Source organism: Ursus maritimus, unplaced genomic scaffold (genome assembly GCF_017311325.1).
Source record: "Ursus maritimus isolate PB19 unplaced genomic scaffold, ASM1731132v1 scaffold_12, whole genome shotgun sequence".
Lineage (NCBI taxonomy): Eukaryota > Metazoa > Chordata > Mammalia > Carnivora > Ursidae > Ursus > Ursus maritimus.
The window spans coordinates 23,936,859-23,955,400 of NW_024423564.1; the positions used below are offsets into that span (position 1 = coordinate 23,936,859).

At 36.9% G+C, this 18,542-nt stretch overlaps 1 protein-coding gene across 2 annotated transcripts in view; it reads left to right on the forward strand.

Annotated features, from left to right (window-relative positions):
• The window catches only part of DPYD (dihydropyrimidine dehydrogenase), a 788,358-nt gene that overhangs the window by 652,866 nt on the left and 116,950 nt on the right, over window positions 1–18,542 (forward strand). The gene's annotated exons all lie outside the window — the stretch shown is intronic.

The following is an 18,542-nucleotide window of genomic DNA, read 5'->3' on the forward strand; positions in this document are numbered from 1 at the left end:
AGAAGTCTCATGTAAGTCTTATAGTAAGCCTCATATTTGGTCATAACCCCCACAATATATTCACAGCAAACTAGGCTCCCTGGAGTTACTTTCTTCTGAAGATTTCCAGTCATCATTTTAGTTGTGGTGCATTCTGATTTTACTCCAGTTTTCCTTTTTTTTTTTCCTCCTTCCTGTTGAGATACTCCTGATTTTCTTCCTAGCCCATTTCTAATGGAGCAGATTTTGGTCTGATTTCTAACCATCTTCAAAGATTAGAAAATGTGAAGATTAATTTATTCACTTTCTGATCTTGATGTGGGATGTTTCTAAGGCTGTGACGGAGTAGAAAAGAGAAGGGAGGAAGACCCTGCTAGAAATAGCTGCACCACAGAATGGCTGGGGCTCTGGACCACTACTGTAACTGAGCTCTGGTAGCGACTTTAGAAAGGCTAGTGGTGTCTCTTTTTATTGAGGTAAGATGGAAGCTCACTAGTTCTGCCTTACGCCTCCATATCACTGCCTAGTTCACAGGTTTGGTTTTATCTTGCAAACTGAGGTTCTCAACTTCCTTGCTTGTAATGCTTTTATTTAATAAACTCTATTGTTGGTTCCTAGCGTTTTTAAAAAACCTCAGTTCATTCTAGTCTTGAATATTCTTAACAGTATTGTGTGCCGTTGTTATGTATCCAGAAGTGGTTGGATTGCCATGTATAGTGTGGTAGTTTAGAAGAGGAACTCTGAAGTTCTGCCCTCCTTTGCTCAACTGCCAGCCCCACCATTTAATGGCTGGATAAATTTGAGGTAATTATTTAAATCCTGTAAACTTTTGTGTATTCATCTATCAAAAGGAAGTTATAGTATCTATCTAATTGGGTTGTTATAAGGAAGAAGTGATATTTAATACGTTAAAGGGAATACCACAAATCAGAGTCCCAGTTCCTGGAGTGTCTCCTTCTTCCTCCAGCCACTCTGGGTCAGCTACTTTCTTGCCATCCATCAATGCCTGGCACATCAGGGAGACTTCAGCACCCTGGTGCAGCTCTTAAGATTCGTTGTAAAATGAATATCAACTGTGAATGTATCTGTCTCTAATTATAAACTCCTAGAAAAAAGAGTAACAGGATTATGTAATTCCAGTCATGCAATTGACATTTATTAAGGGTTTTTTGGTACAGATGATAATGATTTACTGAGAAATAAAGAATAAGCAAACAATTTGAGTGCACATTTAGTTTTGCAATATTAATTGTGAGTCTTGATGCAAATAATGATTACAAAAGAAATTATAGAAAAATATCAAAGTTCTTACAGGCCTAAAAACATTTTAGAAAGACTTTTATTGGAAATCACAACAACGTCTCCAATTTAGAAGTTTGGGAAACCAATGATAAGTTTAAGGTTTATGAGAAGTTGTAAAGGCAATTACTGTCAGGAAATCTCTTAAGTTCAGTGACTTCTAACAATTCAGAAACCAGGCTTAGGCTAGATAACCTGTCTAGCTTAGGAGCATAATCAAGTTTAACATTGAAAAACAAGCTTATGATTAGTTTCCCCAGATAGAATTAATATCCGTTAAGAGTTTGATGTAAACATGAGGAAAGATGGATTTTGTCAGAAATATTCTGTGCAAGTAAATATTTACTGGATTATTGCATCTTCCTCTCACATTTACACTCTTAAAAAAAATCTCTAGGGGCACCTGGGTGGCTCAGTCGGTTAAGCATCTGCCTTTGGCTCAGGTCATGTTCTCAGGGTCTTGGAACCAAACCCACCTCGGGCTCCCCATTCAGCAGGGAGTCTGCTTCTCTCTCTCTCTCTGCCCCCTGCTCGCTCTCTCTCTCCATTAAATAAATGAAACCTTTACAAAAAAAAAAATCATCTCTGAAATAAACTCCTTATTTATATGTGAAAAGTTTATGTGAAAAAAAAATCTCATCATCAATGCTCCCAAAGAAAATGCTTTTAGGGGAAACTTGTGAATGTTTTATTGCAGACTACTCAACAAATTATAATTTCAGATAGAGGACCAAATGGTTCTCTGTTTTATCTAAGTGGAAAAAAAAAATCATTCGAGAACTTGGCTCTCTAGAAATACATATCTGTGTATCATGTATGTGTTTTATAGCATCAAAGTTAGAGTTCAGTAGATTTCTAAAAGGCTTTTGAGACAGAGACATGAATTTTTACAGATTCTAATTACAAGTTAGAAGTCATCTCACTGTGGGAAATTAAAAATGGAGATAATTAGGGAAAATTCCAGTTGAAAGAAAAATGCATTATGGAAAAAGCAATAAAAGCACAAAAAATAGGAAAGTAAAATCACTTCTCAGTAGCTTCTATGATTCAATTGTAGATCAATAGTGTGTAGTTAATGCATTACCAGGAGAGCATTAATTTGCAATTACCACAGGTGATCTGATCCTCTGTGTTCTGTCCATTGACACAAATGACCTTTTGTTGAAAGAGATTTTGCAGTCATTATTTTAAATAGAGCAACAGAAAAGCAAAAGGAAAGTGTAGGTCACTTTCAGTCATAGGTATCTTACCTCACACAAAGTGGAAACCTTTGTAGTGCAGCCCCAAATAGTCACATTATGGAATATAATGAGCCTGAGCATGGGCATGTCTGTTTGCATACAGGATGGGTAGAACATGCACTCTATGGTGGTGGGTAAATTAATTCAAGGCAAAGCTACAAATGCCCTTGAATTAAGTAGAAAATAAAGTACCTTTGATAAACCTCTACAATGAAGGAAGATATGAGAGTTTTAATTCAACAGAATGGGTATTTCGTAACGCTTCTTTTCGATGCAAGCTGGGTCGCCTTTGAGGTAGAGAGTCTGATGCCCCAACAATGACACGTTCTTGAAAGAAAGCAGACGTCAGCTCTCTAGACACCATACTCCAATCATAGTCAGTGTGACAGGGACCCCCGTGGCCCTGTCCAGGGTCTGCTACACAGGCAGTGAATCAACTTTAGAACTGCCCACTAGGTACAGGAAGCCCGACAGGACTGCGTCTTACTATGCATGCTTCGACACAGTGAAAATGCATCGAACTGCTTGGAGTGAAATCCTAGCTCGGCTGCTCTTTAGCTATATGACCTTGGCTTTATTAGACGTGTGAACTTTTTATACTTCAGGTTTGTTATCTGAAAAGTAGGGTTTCATAGGACAGTTGTGAGGATTAAATGTTATCACCTGTAAAGCATTTCAAACGGTACCTGGAACACAGTACCCATAGATGTTAGATATTAATTATCATTGTCCTCATCGTCATTATCATCCCCCGCTAGGATTTTTATTCATTGACAAAGAATTTTCAAAGAAAATTTACACCTTCCTATTCTAGCTTTGGACTAGCACGTGTCTTGGCTCAGGTTGATTGAAAACAAAGCCCGAGGAAAGGGCTGAGTGCTAATTTTTTGTCAGAAGGTAAAATCAGTAAAATCTAAGGAAGCTAGAGTAAGAGGAAATAGAGAAGAGACAGAGAAAGACGGAAGTTGAATACAAGATCATGCATTACTGGGCAGTCCACTGCTTCACAAGCTGTAAGAGATCCAGTCAGTTGGCCACATGGTACATCTCCAGAGAGACTAGATAGAAAATAGTGCCTCTGGACAGCCCATCACAGGGAAAAGGGATTTATCTGCCATTACTTTTGGCCTCTTCTCCCATTGGTTGGAGTTCATCCTTCTGGATTTGATTACCCTGTACAAGCCTGCTCCCACAACCTGCTGTGTGGCTCATTTTGGCACTTCATACAGGGTACTGGTCTCTTCTATATGTCTGGTTATCTAGCCTGTAGATTCATAGTGACAGATAACTTGTTATCTTGTAAGTTATCCAGTTAAAATTATAGGTAAATTCTGCCTCATACTGTGGAAAACCTACCTCCATATATCTTTTATCCATTGGCCCTACTTCTTCTTCTTAAAACTAGACAGACTATATCCATGTTATTTTTATAAAAGCATAGAATTTCAGAAATGGATAAAACCATGTCAGCATAGAGACAGTTAAATATTATATTTATGTTATCCTTATTATGTGTTTATGACTCTCCATAGTAACACAGGTAAGTGAAAATAGCATGCAATTTTATAATAATATTTTTACCGTACTACAACCTAAGTCACTTCATCCCCAGAATGAGACAGAGAAGGCTAAGAAGATGAGTAGTCTCAAAAATTGGCTTGCTGATAGAGAATAAAATGGGTACCCCAAGACTTCCTGAAACCTGGAGAAATTAGGACAGCATTGACCTCAGCATATAGAAGTGAGCCCTGCGTGTATCTGACAATTCAGGAGAAGTGCTACGAGAGACTTTCATAATGTTCTTTAAAAACTGAGTAGCATGTAGGCAAAACATCTTTTAAAGTTCTTAATCAGAAGTATATCTGGCAAGCAGATGGGACTTGTGCCTCTCTGGAGAAGTGTCTAAAATGGTCATTGATTTGAGAAGGGGGTATGTTATCCTTGGGCTCTCTCTCCATTCATTCCTTGGTCAGAAGCAGCAGTGATCCATTAATCATCCAAATAATCAAGCAAAGGGAAAAAGGAGACAAAGAAACAAATAGATGGAGTAAAGAAAAGGAAGGAAGAAGGTCCTTATTGTCAAGTAATTGAGAACTGAATGCAACTTTATAAGGGAAAACAACTTGTTTATACCAGCTCTCAGTTTTTTCCATGGAAATTTACTAATAAATGAAATCACTAAATCAGTCAGTCTAATTCCCATTTTTAACCGAAGTTGCCTGGTGGGCATTTGGAGTACTACCCATTCTAATTATTTGTAAGATCTGTGGTTTTTTTTACAGCAGATTTTTACAGATTTTGTAGATTTTTATAGCAGCTGGCATTCTAGTGCCTGGATGTTGCGATACCTATCTTAGACCAGCACATATATAAGGAACTGATAATTAAGAGAACATAAACAGCTTCTCAAAGCTTAACTGTAATCCAGAGCCAGGCTATAAGTATATTATAACTTTGCAAATGATAATACCAAAACTATTATAATGGCTAATGCTTATATAGAATTTACTATGTGCCAGATACTTTGTAAACTAGTAATTATATTGGTTCATTTATCCTCCAGTAATCCTGTGAGATAGATATTAGTATTGTCCCTCTCCTATAGCCAAGAATGTTAAATTAAAAGATAAGTGGCAAAGCTGTGATCTAAACTCAGGCAATTTGGCCTAGCATCTGATTTTTAACCACTATACTATGTTGACATTTTTGCCTACTAGAATGACTGTTATCAACAGACAGACAGTAATATGTGAGGTGAGGATGGGGAGAGACTGGAACCCTCTTGTATTGCTTGTGGAAAAAACAACTACTTTGGAAAACAGTTTGGAAGTTCCTTCGAAAGCGAAATGTAAATTTACCATACAATCCAGAAATCTCACCTCTGAGTATCTCCCCAAGATAAGTAAAAACATATGTCCACAAAAAGACTGGTACACAGGCAGTCATGGCGGCATTGTTCCTAATACCCCAAAACTGAAGACAATCCAGATCCCCATCAGCTGATGAACGGATAAACGAAATATGGTACATGTGGTTCATGCATACAATGGGATAGTATTCAGCAATAAAATGGACTGTTGCCATAACAACATAGATTGCTTTAGCATGGGTAAAAACCATGATGCTGAGTGAAGGCAAGCAGACACAAAATACCGTAATATTTGTATCGTATAATTCCATTTATATGAAATGATGAGAAGTGGCAAATCAAAAAGACAGAAGACAGACCAGTACTTGCCTGCAGCTTGCAGTCTAAGTGGGAGAGTGCCTGTAAAAGGCACAGGGAACTTTTGGGTAATAGAAATATTTTAAAACTAGGTTGTGGTGATGGTTTCACAACTCTACAAATTTACTAAAAGTCATTGACTTGCATGCTTAGAGAAATTTTATGGTATTAAATTATGCCTTATAACGCTGCTTTAAAAAAACCCACACAATTAGAGAGAGATAGCTTAAGTACTGTATATAACAAAATTATTAAATATAAAAGTTTGAAATTTGGATTGAGGGATTCATAATGAAAAACCTGAAGGATAAACAAGACGGATATCAATAATGCTTAAAAGTTCTGTTTCTTTTTTTTTTTAATCTGTCTCTCTAATCTTACTTGAAAATGACATAATACCCTTTATAAGGATCCATTAATATTTATAGTATTATTAGTATCTCAAATGTAATCAAATTAAATAAATGTTTATGAACCTGCCTAATTTAAAAGTAAGCACATTGAAATAAGTCTGCCTGATTAGGGCATCCTTGGTAGAGGCCTTCCTGGATTTCTCAAATGTGTTTTATGCATTAAAGTATTAAGATTAGACTATTTTCTTACAAGTAAACATTGATCATACTTGGTATACATCCTTATATCTAAGTATTTTAATTTTTAAAATTATTTATCATTTAGGAAAAATTAAATAGATCAGAGGGAGATTGGCTTTGATGGTCTCAACATCTAACATCTGTTGAGAACTTCATTCATGAGGTTCATGTTATCAAACCTTGTTATAATGTCCATTTATTATGGCATTAATGGTTATTGAGTGTCTAATAGATCCCAGGCACAATAATAAGAAACAAACATGTAAGAAAAATGGCAAATAGTGGTAAGTACTATGCAGAGAATTTAAATTAGCAAATGTGCTAGTGACTGGTTGGCTGGGTTGTCTGGCTGGGAAAGTTCTTTGGAGAGGTGATATTTAAGCAGAGAACTGAATAAGATTCACCCAGCCATGTGAAAATATAGAAAAGAGCATTACAGGCAGACAGGGAAAAATCCTGATTGCAAAAATGAAGGCATGAATGGCAAAATAAAAGGTGTGCCTTTTTTGGGAGGACAGCATGTTCCAAAAAGGCCTTTCTGGCTACAGCAGAGGGCGTATGGGTAAGAGAGATGAGCGGGGACCAGATCACGCAGTACTTTATTCCAGCGGCTCCTATTTTGTTCAAAGCAAGATAAGACATCATTGGTTTTAAGCGGTGGTGAGATATGATCTAATTTATATTTTAAAATAATCCTTTTAGCTGTTGTATGGTTAATGAATTCAGGGATGGTCAGTAGTAGAGGGTGGAAACTATGGCAATCGTCCAGGTGAGAGATGATGATGGACTTGAATAACAAAAAGCAACGGACGTGGAGAGTGGGTAGATTCACAGTGTAGATTCGAAGTAGTGCAACAAGGCTTGCCGAGAGATTATAATTTTGTGAGCCAGAAAAATAAAGGAATGAGGAATGATTTTTAGCTTTTGGACTATTGGAAAAGTAGGTTGCAGGGAGTGGGGAAATTAAGAATTCTGTTCTGGCCGTGGTCAGGATGCCCGGGAGACACCAGTGGAGATGTCAGGTGGGCAGTTGCCTCTCCTTTTTTCGTATCCTATATTCCAGAGATGTGCCAAGCCTTCAAATGCATGTATAACCTAATGCTGATAAATGAATGTATGTCTTCTCCCCCATTCCTTTCTGCTTCTTATGAATGCCTCACAGTGACTAGAAGAATCAGGCACAAAGTAGATACATGGATACATGCTCGTAGATAGATGCTGAGAAATGATGGGTGGATGTCTAGATCAGTGAACATTTAGAAATAGACAGTAAGCATCTGGGTATTGAATATTTCAGAGGCCAGTTTCATTTATCTCTTATCATTCTCAAATATATATTCCTGAAGCTGAGCTTAAGAGGATCATGAGTGTTAAAGGAAAAGATTACAAGAAATACAATTTACATCAAGTGTAGATTTTTAAATAAAGTAAACAAAAAGCCTAGAAAACATTTCCCTTCAAAGGAAAAAAAATCCTAAATTTATTAGCCTTTAAAACCACATTAGTCCATTTCCCTAATTCATCATCTTCAGATATCCAAGAAATATTGCTTTTCTGCTGTGGTCAGATTTCCCACATGTTCAATGTTTTTATGACTTATGAGTCTCTGAAAACTCAAACCAGATTCTCCTGGTTGAAATATACATATTTCTAGTTAAACACCTCCTTTACTCTGTTCACTGATCCCACCCCACAAAAATCAGAGGAAAGAAAGACAATGATTGCTTTTGGCTTCTTTTATTTAAGCGGACTCATCTGAAAACCAAGAGGACCAAAGAACTTCTTGGAATTAAAAATTTGGGCATGCAAACATAAACCTTCATTATCCTCAAATCAATTATGCTGTGTTTGTAAGACAAAAGAAACTAATATGTCTAAGGATCTAAATATCAAACCTCTGTTTCAGATAGCTGGCTTAATCCCACAGTGATAGACACATCAGATATTATAATATTTAGCATATTTCCTCATGTGGAAAATGATAGGATTTCAGTTGTCATGCTTTAAGGGCATGAGCCGTAATCTCATTATCATCTCCCTAAATCAATCACTACATCCTGGATATTAACTCCATCCTAATGACACCAGATGCAGTAATGTATATGAGGTGAGAGAAAAGTTCTATGACTCATCATTGGGCCCGAAAACAATGATGCAAGCTAAAAATCAACTTAATCACTGGGGAATTCAGTATGGCCAAATACAGAGTGCATTGCACATGCCTCGTCTTACAGAACTAAATTAAGAATAATGTTGCATATTCAGAGGGCCTGATGTCTCTAAAACACACAAAATAAATATGAGTAATATAGAGAGTTAAAAAGAAACAGTCGGTTCTATGGCATTTTAAAGCATTAACAACCTCAGAATATAAGTAACAGTTTAATTTACAATGTATCATGTTATAGACAAGACTGAAATGTAAAACATATAAAGTTCACTTACCTACATTTACCTTATTTATCTGTTCTTTCATTCATATTCATATTCTAATTCATATTTAGTAATTGATTCAGAGTCTGTAGTGTATTGATTTGTGGGGAAGGGGTGGTAATCAGATTTTAGCTTACGCTGTCGAAGTAGGACAAGTGATATTCAGTCCTTTTTTGGTCTTAAGAGTCTATCTTGTATGTTCATCTGTGTGTGATAGGCCAATCGTTTACAACATAGACATGATCATTTTAGTCTGGGGGCTCAACCTAGTACCTTATCTGAGAAACTGGTTAATATGGGAAGAGAACTCAAAAGGCACTAGTTCAAAGTTCACAATTAAGAACTTGAACAGTTATTTTTACCTCTGGATGAGACGCATTGTGTCACACATAAACTGAGAGAGACTTCCTGGTAAATAGCACTTCGTAGTTCTTATCTCGTTTGGTCCTCACAACAGTTTTTCAAGGAAGGTTTATTCTGACAGACATAAAACGAACAGCATAACCCCAGGCTGCTGCAGTCAGAGGTTTTGTTTGATAATGGACTTTGAAAAGAACCAGAAGACTGGCTTATAAATTAGTATCTGTGGAATGAAAGAATAAATGAATGAGTGGATAATTTTTGAGTAATAGAGAAAGACTTTTTTGAAGAAATGATGTCTTAAAATTGCTCTCTTATGATCAAAATTGAGAATGATCTATTAAATACTTCTGGCTGTATATCTCCAGCAAATAGAGCAAGAAGGCCTTTCCTGGGAAGATGCGGCAATTTTACAGGACATATATTAGAAGAGAGCAAATTATTTTAAATGCCAGTGTTCCACAAATCTGTTCAGTGGTAAATTTGATTATTTACCTTGAACTACTTAAGGTAAATTGATGAAGTTCTGAACTTTGAATTTAAAGTATGAACATGAAATAATTAAAGATAGAGAAAGAATTCTTTAAAATGAAAATACCAGTCCAGATCCAAGGAGACACTGGACTGACCTTGGTTTGTGATGCAGAAACTAAAACATTTAATAAGAGAATCCATACACAGAACAGGATAGAGACCTTTTCCTTAGCTTCTCCTGGCTCTGTTTTATCTTCCTTCAGGGTAGCTAGAATCTAGACTGCTGTATATGAAGACTTCAATGTATGTACAGACGTGTGAAAATGAGTAGTTTAGAACATCGCGTATACTGGACGTGGTACTCTGAATTCAATCTTTGTTAAACAAATGTCTTCATAGAGTTCTGAATGACATAGTTCTTCAGTTGTTATTAAAGGGGACTACCAGAAGAGAAAGAATCAAATGGTAGCTGCTGTCAAGATTCGGGTATCCAGATGGGGAATACCAGATAAACAATAATCCGTATATACACTCTGTCAAGTTTGGCCGTAACAAATAGTACTCTGAGTATCAAGAAGAATGCTGAAGTAGGTCTACTTCTTTGCATCCTGGAAAGACACTGGTATACCCAAAAAATAGTTAAGTTCTAATGCAAAGATATTCGTGTTTAGTAGTGCAATGAGTGACATAGACTTTAAATGCAGTAGAAGTTGAGATAAAAGTATTTTATTGTGGGTTGGTGTGAATTCTGAATTATGATAAATTTGTATAAGTAGAGAGAGATGAAAATATATCATTGACAGGAAATTAAAGAGAATTTCGCTTGTCCTCGAGTAGTATTAATAGGATATCATTATCTTGCTTCATTCATTCATTCACTCATTCATTTATTCATTTGAACAAATCATCTGCCAGGCACAGATCTTTATGTGCTAAACACTGAGAGTACTGTGATGAACAAAACAGGTATGATCTCTGCCCTTTTACTGTGTCTCTGAAAGATGGAGAATGAGATCTAAACTGTAGTTCTTACTTAACATGCATTTTAGGTATGTTCTAGGTACATATGTATCTTTTTATTTGATGTATTCCTCACAAGAATTATATTTGGGATAGAAAGATAGATAGATAGATAGATAGATAGATAGAAAGACAGATAGATAGATAGAAAGACATATATGTGTATGTGTATAAATTATACATATGTATGTATGAATATATATTTATACCTGTTTTCACACAAAAGCCACTGGTAAGTTTTGTTGTTGTTATTTTCTGTAGCACTTAACTCGTAAATAGATGATTTACTCTCATCAGCTGAACTTTGTCTAACTTTTTTGTCCCAGACTATACTGGCAACTCAATCAAGATTGTTGACTCACTGAAAATAGCCATGCAGTACTCTCACAAATTTATGTTTTTATCACTAATAGATTAACCATAAAATCAACTACTGAACTGTGAGTGCTTTAAGAGGTGGACAGTGTGATTTGAGGTGCTATCTCCATGTTAACAACATTCTTCTCATTTCAGACGGATAGTCCCCTTTTCTTGGAATATTGAGTGTCTGCTTATATTGTTGACTAACCACATACCTTTATCCGTCTTCAAAGTCCAGAAAAAATTTCCATGGGTGAATTTGCTCAATAGACTTTTCCTTGCTAGGCAGTACGACTTACTCTCCTGTCATCCCAGCCCCATGTGGTATTTTAGTAAATGACATTGGAAGTCAAATTTTCCCAGCTGTGTTGACACTGCTGAAAAAGAGAGATTGCCTAAAATTATGGATTTTAGTCATCTGACAGCCATTGTTTGGATATTTAGTTTCCTTTTCTTGCCCCGCTTTTATCATGGGAGGTGCTGAGTTTGCACGATGGGACACACGAACCCTTACGCTGCCACTTGTGTTAGTTACTGCAGAATAATTGAAAGTTATGGTGGTAACTGATGCCACACCACAGCTGTAGCCTCGGATGGAGAGAATCTCTCTTAGTAGAAAAATCCCTCTGCCTCTGAGGCAGAGTGGCCGAGCTTCCCCAAATTGCAGCCACAGCCACTCCCCAAAGAATGGGCTGCATAGGGGACCCGGGTGTGCAGAGGACTCCAGGTCTCGCCTCAGTCTTTTCAGACTTCTGTTTGTGTCTGTGGGGAAGCGGAGCCATCAACAGCAACATCTTTGGAGAGGCAGGACAGCAGTCCCCACTCTTTGGCCCTCCACGTTGTGCCTGACTCACCCATTTTATCTCCAGCCCGTCATAAAAGGCAGAGAGAGGGGCTGTGTCTCTGTGTGGTTCTTTTTCATTATGATTTCTTGGTTCAGGTCATCATTGAGATCTGAATCCAGTTGAAGCTGACTTTGTAAAGGGCAACTACAAGGAAGAGGACAGAGGCGATCTCGCCTGCAGGGCACATCACATCCCTTTGACTAATCAGCCCAGGCTGTCCTCAGTCAAGTTGTATCATGAGCAAAGTCAGTAGAGAAGATCACTCCCACAATGCTGTTCAGAATAATAGTCAAGTGGGTGGCCCATCATCTATGCCACCTTTGAGAAAATACTTGGAGAATTGATAACTTATATTCTATATTCCCGTTGGCAAAATTGGTCTTGATCCCAGTGCAACATCTGGTGGAAACATTTTATTCTCTCTAGTCTGTCTTCAGCTGAATTTGGGTTAAGAAATTAATCAGATAGAGCATGACCACAGATGGACATTAAAAAGTAGCCTTTCAAACACCATAAAATTCCTTCTTGATTGGGGGAAAATGGGGTATTCATATACTTAGAGTTTGTCAGAGAATATATAATTTAAAAGGCCAGATAAGAGGATAACTAATGTATTGACAATGAAATATAGGATATACAAAACAAGCTAAGTGACTTCTATACCTTTAGCATTTATCAATGAGTAGCAATTAAAGGACAACATTAAAATATAATTAATAAACAGAAGCGCTTATTCACTGAGTTTTTGTGGGAGTTTTTGTTGTTGTTTTTGTTTTTTACCTGAAACTTTATTTTTTGTTTTTGTTTTTGTTTTTTACCTGAACCTTTAAAAAACAACATCTGTGGGACTATTTGTTGTTCTTTTTTTCCCCAGCCCAATTTGGTATGGTCAGAACATAGAAAACTGAACTGGAAGCCAGATTTCTTGATAGCATGGCATTGGGGCAGCTGTTTTACTTAGTGATCCTGTACAGGTTATTAGCAAAGCTGAAATAAGCCCTCTCCTTTTGGGGGAAACAAGATGGTATTTTGCTGAATGTTAGAATTTTATCACTTTGAAAAAAAAAGCTGCTTGAGAGACCTAAGAGTATAAAAGCATTTGAGATCTCAGAAGGAGTTTAAATCAATGCACTGCCACAGTTACAGAGCAGATGAAAGAACCTGCTGTCTCAATTGCCAGGAAACTACTTAGAAACTCTCACTTTGATTTCTTCACGTAGTCCGTTACATTACTGCTAAATACAATATATAGGGACATCGTGACTTTGATGTTGTATGGCTTCAACAAATGGAAACTAATATGATAGAACAACTAAGATTTGTGGTTTTATGTGGATATACAAATATATACCCGTCTAGCTCCTTATGTACTATGTATCTCCAGGGGCTGTCTTTTCACCTGTAGCCTTATCAAATGATAATTTTGGTGTTTTATTCATGAATTCTAGTAAGTGCCATGCTTATGTAGCACCAAAAACTCATAGGGAGATATTGTTATTCTGAATTATTACCTTAACAATATGCATTGGACAATAGTTTCAAAATTATAAGGTAATTTTATACGTCTGCTTTTAAGTACTGGACAGAACTCAACTCAATGAGGAATGACTGATTCCGTGCCTTTAGAAAATCAGATGTTTTTGCTTTCATTGGGTGTCTGGAAACTTCATTTCCATCCAACAACAGCAGAGGTCTGTTTTCCAGTTTTCGTCATAAACCTTCAAGTGACATCCAATTATTAAAATCCTCCATTTTAAAAATCTGTGGATTTCTGCCATAATTCATTAAATAATAAATTTGAAATCATTTTTCAATAACGTGCTTCTTATGAAAATTATAATATGTGCTTATTTAATTATGTAAGACATCACGTTTAAGATTTTGAAATTTACAGAAATAAGAAGATCGTAAGGACCTTCTGACTTCTAAAGATCTTAATCTGACTGTTAGCTCTACCACCTACTAATCTTTTGAGTTGGGACAAAGCATTCAATTAGTTTTGATTTCTTCACTTACTAAGCACTTAATGGCACCTTGTCTGTCTTGCTGTCAGAATTGGTGTATGGACTAAGAAAGATGATATTGGAGAGGTAGACCTGTCCTGGAGAGAGCTTCAGGCCAGGTGGGGAGAACAGCACTGCCTCTAACTAGCTGTGTGACCACAGATAGATCAATTAGCCTTTCTGGACCCCTAATCTGTGAAATAGGGAGGCTGGTCCGAAAATGTTCTAAATTCCCTTGTGCCTTATTTGTTGGCATGCTTTGAAAACTGTAAATCACTATGTAAATATTTCTGACTTTTTGATAACATGCTTTGGAAACTATAAAGCAGCAGGTAAAATATTGCAGGTGTTTTACATTGTTTAAACAGTTTAACGCTTTATCAAAATAAATTAGTAAGGGGAGATCATAGGATTTTTTTCTTTTTCTGGGAAATTGTTAAGAATTAGATGGATAATCCTCCTTATTCAGTCTTTTATCTATGGACTGCTTTCATAGGAATGCTCTTGAACCTCTTCCAGCTACATAAGACTCTGTTATTAGTATATTTTGGAATGTTATAAGCATCGCAGAACAATTTCCATTTTTACTTAAATCCAAGTACTCTCCAATATTCCTTTTACTAATGAATTTATGGCAACTTTAAGACAACTTTGGAATCAATCAGAAACATACATTTTACTTGCATATAGCCTGGTGGCACACATTTCTAAGACCTGGAGTGTAGTTTGTCCACGTAGGAGATAAGAAATGAAAAGAGATCATTATGATCATGGGTTTATCTGTATTGTGTCTGATAGTTTAAGATCCCTATTTAAGAACTTGTCAGATTCTGAACTATAGGAGATAGCTGCTCTGTTACACAAAGACACGGGCCGGCCCACGGTGTTCTGATCCTGCAGAACTCTTCTTTGCCAAATTATTTACCTGGGATTACTATTGTTAATCCAATTTGGATTTAATTTGCTAGCTTCCTAGTAAACTGTCTTTTACATTTCAAGGAAGTTGGCTTTTTCTTTCCATTTTGACCTCGGAAGCACTTTCAACTTTAAATTATCTGATAATAACCATGAGGTTTAGTACCATTCTGTCCTTTCTGAGCTTTGTAATTTCCACAGCACTGCCACCTACACAATGTCATTTAACCCCCACAACAAGAAATTAGATACTATCATACACTTTTTTCAGATCAGGAGGTGGGAGAGGAAGACTCAAGACTGACTAGCCGCGGTCACAGCTGCTGAATGACAGAGCTGGGTCTCAGACATGGCTTCTGGCAACTAGACCAAAGCTTTTTTTGAGGTCACTACTTAACGCAAATAAACATAATGTCCATGACCTTCTTTTACTGCATTAGACCAAAAAAGCATTAGGCTTAAAAAACTATATCTTGCCTAATTCATGCTCTAATGATTTATTCATGTTACGAAATTTATTTTTGGTGCCAATCTAGCTTACGAAGCACTAGCTACTATTTTAAGACTTAAATATGTTGCCTTTTAGTTTCCTATGTGCTATTCCCATTTTTAAGTAAAGAAAGTTGCTCATATTTATGCAGCTATGATGTAGTTTAGACCTGATTCTGCTTGACTTCTATGTGCATGCTTTTAGCCGCTAGGCTATGCCACTTGATACGGCATAAAAACCACTAGATTTGACTGGAAGAAATAGTTTTTCAAGTTCAAGCTCTTTCTATTCTTAAAGGAAAAACATTACCTTCTCTCCTGCTTAACTTGTAGGTTTATTCTGAGTATTAAAAGAAATAATGTATGTAAAGGAGATTTTTTAAAGATGTCAATCCACCATAAATGGGTAATTTACTGTTAATGTTCTTAATCTCATTTAATGAGAAATAATGAGAAAGGAATAGCACCCCACAACCCTCTGTCACCTTGCAGATATTTGCATACTCACTTTGCATAGGAAGGCTTTGACTAAATGTGCCTGCACCTAAAGCAAAAATTCAGGGCACTGTGTCAGACCTCTGGAGGAGACTCTTCAATGGCAATAGGAACTTTATGACACTCCTCAACTCATGCTGCACAGGGGGCCACCACCTACTCAGCCCTCTCACTGGGCTGATCCTGCTGAGAATCCAGGGGCCCCTATTTAAAACAGCTCACTATAGGGATATTCACGCTTATGGAAATAATTAATAGTGGCAATGGTCCTTATAATGGCACCTGATGTCCTGCTGGGAAGAAAGATAAACCAGCTTTCGCCATAAAGAACTTACAAATTATACTAAGCAAACACGTTAACACCCATTAAGAGTCCTAATCAGAGCTGTTAAACAAACAAAGAGTATAAATAAAATACACCCATTTAGGAATAGCAGCTACATGTTTGGAGTTTTAAAAGGAGCCATTTACCTTTGAGATAGAGATAAAGGCCTCAGGGGATTGTAAAGGTTAGGCAAGAACAAGGCACCTTTCTGAGCAAATCCATTTTCTGAGCATAAAATCCCATGGCCAAAGCTCTGTTCCCAAAGGTGTGTTGCATCCAAAGATTTATTTGGGGTCTTATTACTATTTCATCAGAAAATTGCTTGTTTCTTCAGATGTGTCTTATTATTATAAGTAGTGCTTCTTTAAAGGCCATGAAAATGTTGCTACAGTGTAATAGTAAAAGTCAAGAAATTGTTAAGTCCGTAAGAAATTCACTTTTCAGACAGCATTTCAGGTTAAGATGAGATTCATCCCTACCTTTTTTAAGGTCGCGCTGCTCTAAGTGTGGCCTAGCAGATCAGTACCACCTGGGCGCTTGTCACAAATGCAGGGCTTGGGTCTCATTCCAAACCTGCAGAAACAGAATAAGATCCTCAGATAATTTATATGTGTATTAAAAGTTGAAAAGAAAATATCAGTGTGCAGAGTTCTTACGATCATTTTACCAGGAAAATTAATAAGCTTAATCTTATGAGAAAGCAGAAATTAAATTACCATTTGAGGAAGGTATATAAATAGTGTGACATTTGCCTTATGAAGCGATCCGCTCAAACACCCATGTCTGATGATGGCTTCCAGCGTTTCCACCATAGCACGCCATCCCAGCCATGTTCAGGGACCACGTTGTAGTCTTTCCTCCCTCTTGAGGTTTTATGTTCCCTTTACCTACTCAGAATAGCTCCCAATTATGTGACACACTAACACTATAGGATGGGAACATAGGAGAGAGTTGGAAAGAGGTAGTCTTCCCAGTCTGAGGCCCCACCATGTTCTTGCATAGTTAAAATACACCAAGTCTATGTTAATTTACTTCAATTAAAAAATAATAAAATAAAATACACCAAGTCTGCTCTTGACCACTCCAGCCCCATGGGGCTAAATTTACCATATACAAATTGTGCAAATGTTTGTGGATTAAGAGAGTTAGTGGCTTTTGTATCTGCTCACTGGACAACTCAGGATAAATGACATTAAACATTACCATTCATATGTTACAAAGTATCTAGATTCCTTTTAGCAAGCTGGTTTTTACAACAATCATGAACGTCCCATAAAGAACATGATATGATGTGATTTCAAAACCTGATGTCTTATGGTCATATGGTGAACTATTTTAAGACTAGAGTAAAATTATACCCATAAGCATATACTACCAAAAAATGGAATATCACGGTGAACAAAGAAGGTAAAGTAAGGTATCAGTTGACTTACAGTTATAACAAAATCCTGCGGATTATCCTGTGGATAATGATATTTTTCACCATTGTTCTCAAAAAAATCAACTCTAGGAAAGTTGTAAGAGGCCTAATTAATGCTCAAATTGTTCTTCCTAAGAAACAGGTTTTTTAAAAATGTAATGTAATGGGCTTCATAAAAAATATTCTTCTATTTAGTGGTTATTCAATTCTCTTTTCTATGTTGTAGTAACATACAGCACTTCAGAAGAGTAAGTGAAGGATTTTTGTTCCTGCTTTTTGAGGTGTCTTTGGTAATAATTAACCTAGAAGTGCTTATCTAAATCCATTAAATTCAAGCTCTAACTCCAATCCCAACACAGACTTTAAAGTTTACTTTTATTGGAAGGATCCTAATTGTTCAGATTCAGCCTGCCTTTACTCTAGAATTGTTTTTTAGTCTTTATTTTCTGACATGTGGTCACTCAAATTAAAATACCTCTTCTAAATTATCCAGGCATTCGACATACACTTATTAGAGCAGAACAGATGACAAACCCTGTGCTAGTGACCGTGGATAATATGGTGACCAAGATCAATACAGGTTCTCCCCTCCTGAAGCCTCAGCCTGTTTGGGGAGTGAGCTGTACAACAAATACAATAGTTGTACGGAAAAAATGTAGCAGTGACCGAAGGCCTTAACCTATTCTGGGCCTCACTTTGAGGCCTCCTCAAAGAAGTGATATTTACCATGATACGAGAAAGGGCCAGTAGGCAACCATGGGCAGAAGGGAAAAATTTTCTAGGCGGCACGATCTTATGAAAAAGTCTTAAGGCAGAGAAAGAATGTGGCTGATGTGAGGAAAAGAGCAAAGACCTGGGTGATTGGAGCATAGTGAACAAAAAGAACAACAGTAGACGAGGCTGAAGAGATAGATAGGGGTCAGCGGTGGTTGAGTTAACTAGTGAACAGCACTCCAACCTTGTCATGACCACCTCTGGACACGAGGACTACCTCCAGGCATCCCAAGGGAGGGAAAAGGAGAGAGTTAAAATGTCATTTCTTATGCTCTGCTAAATTGGATTCCT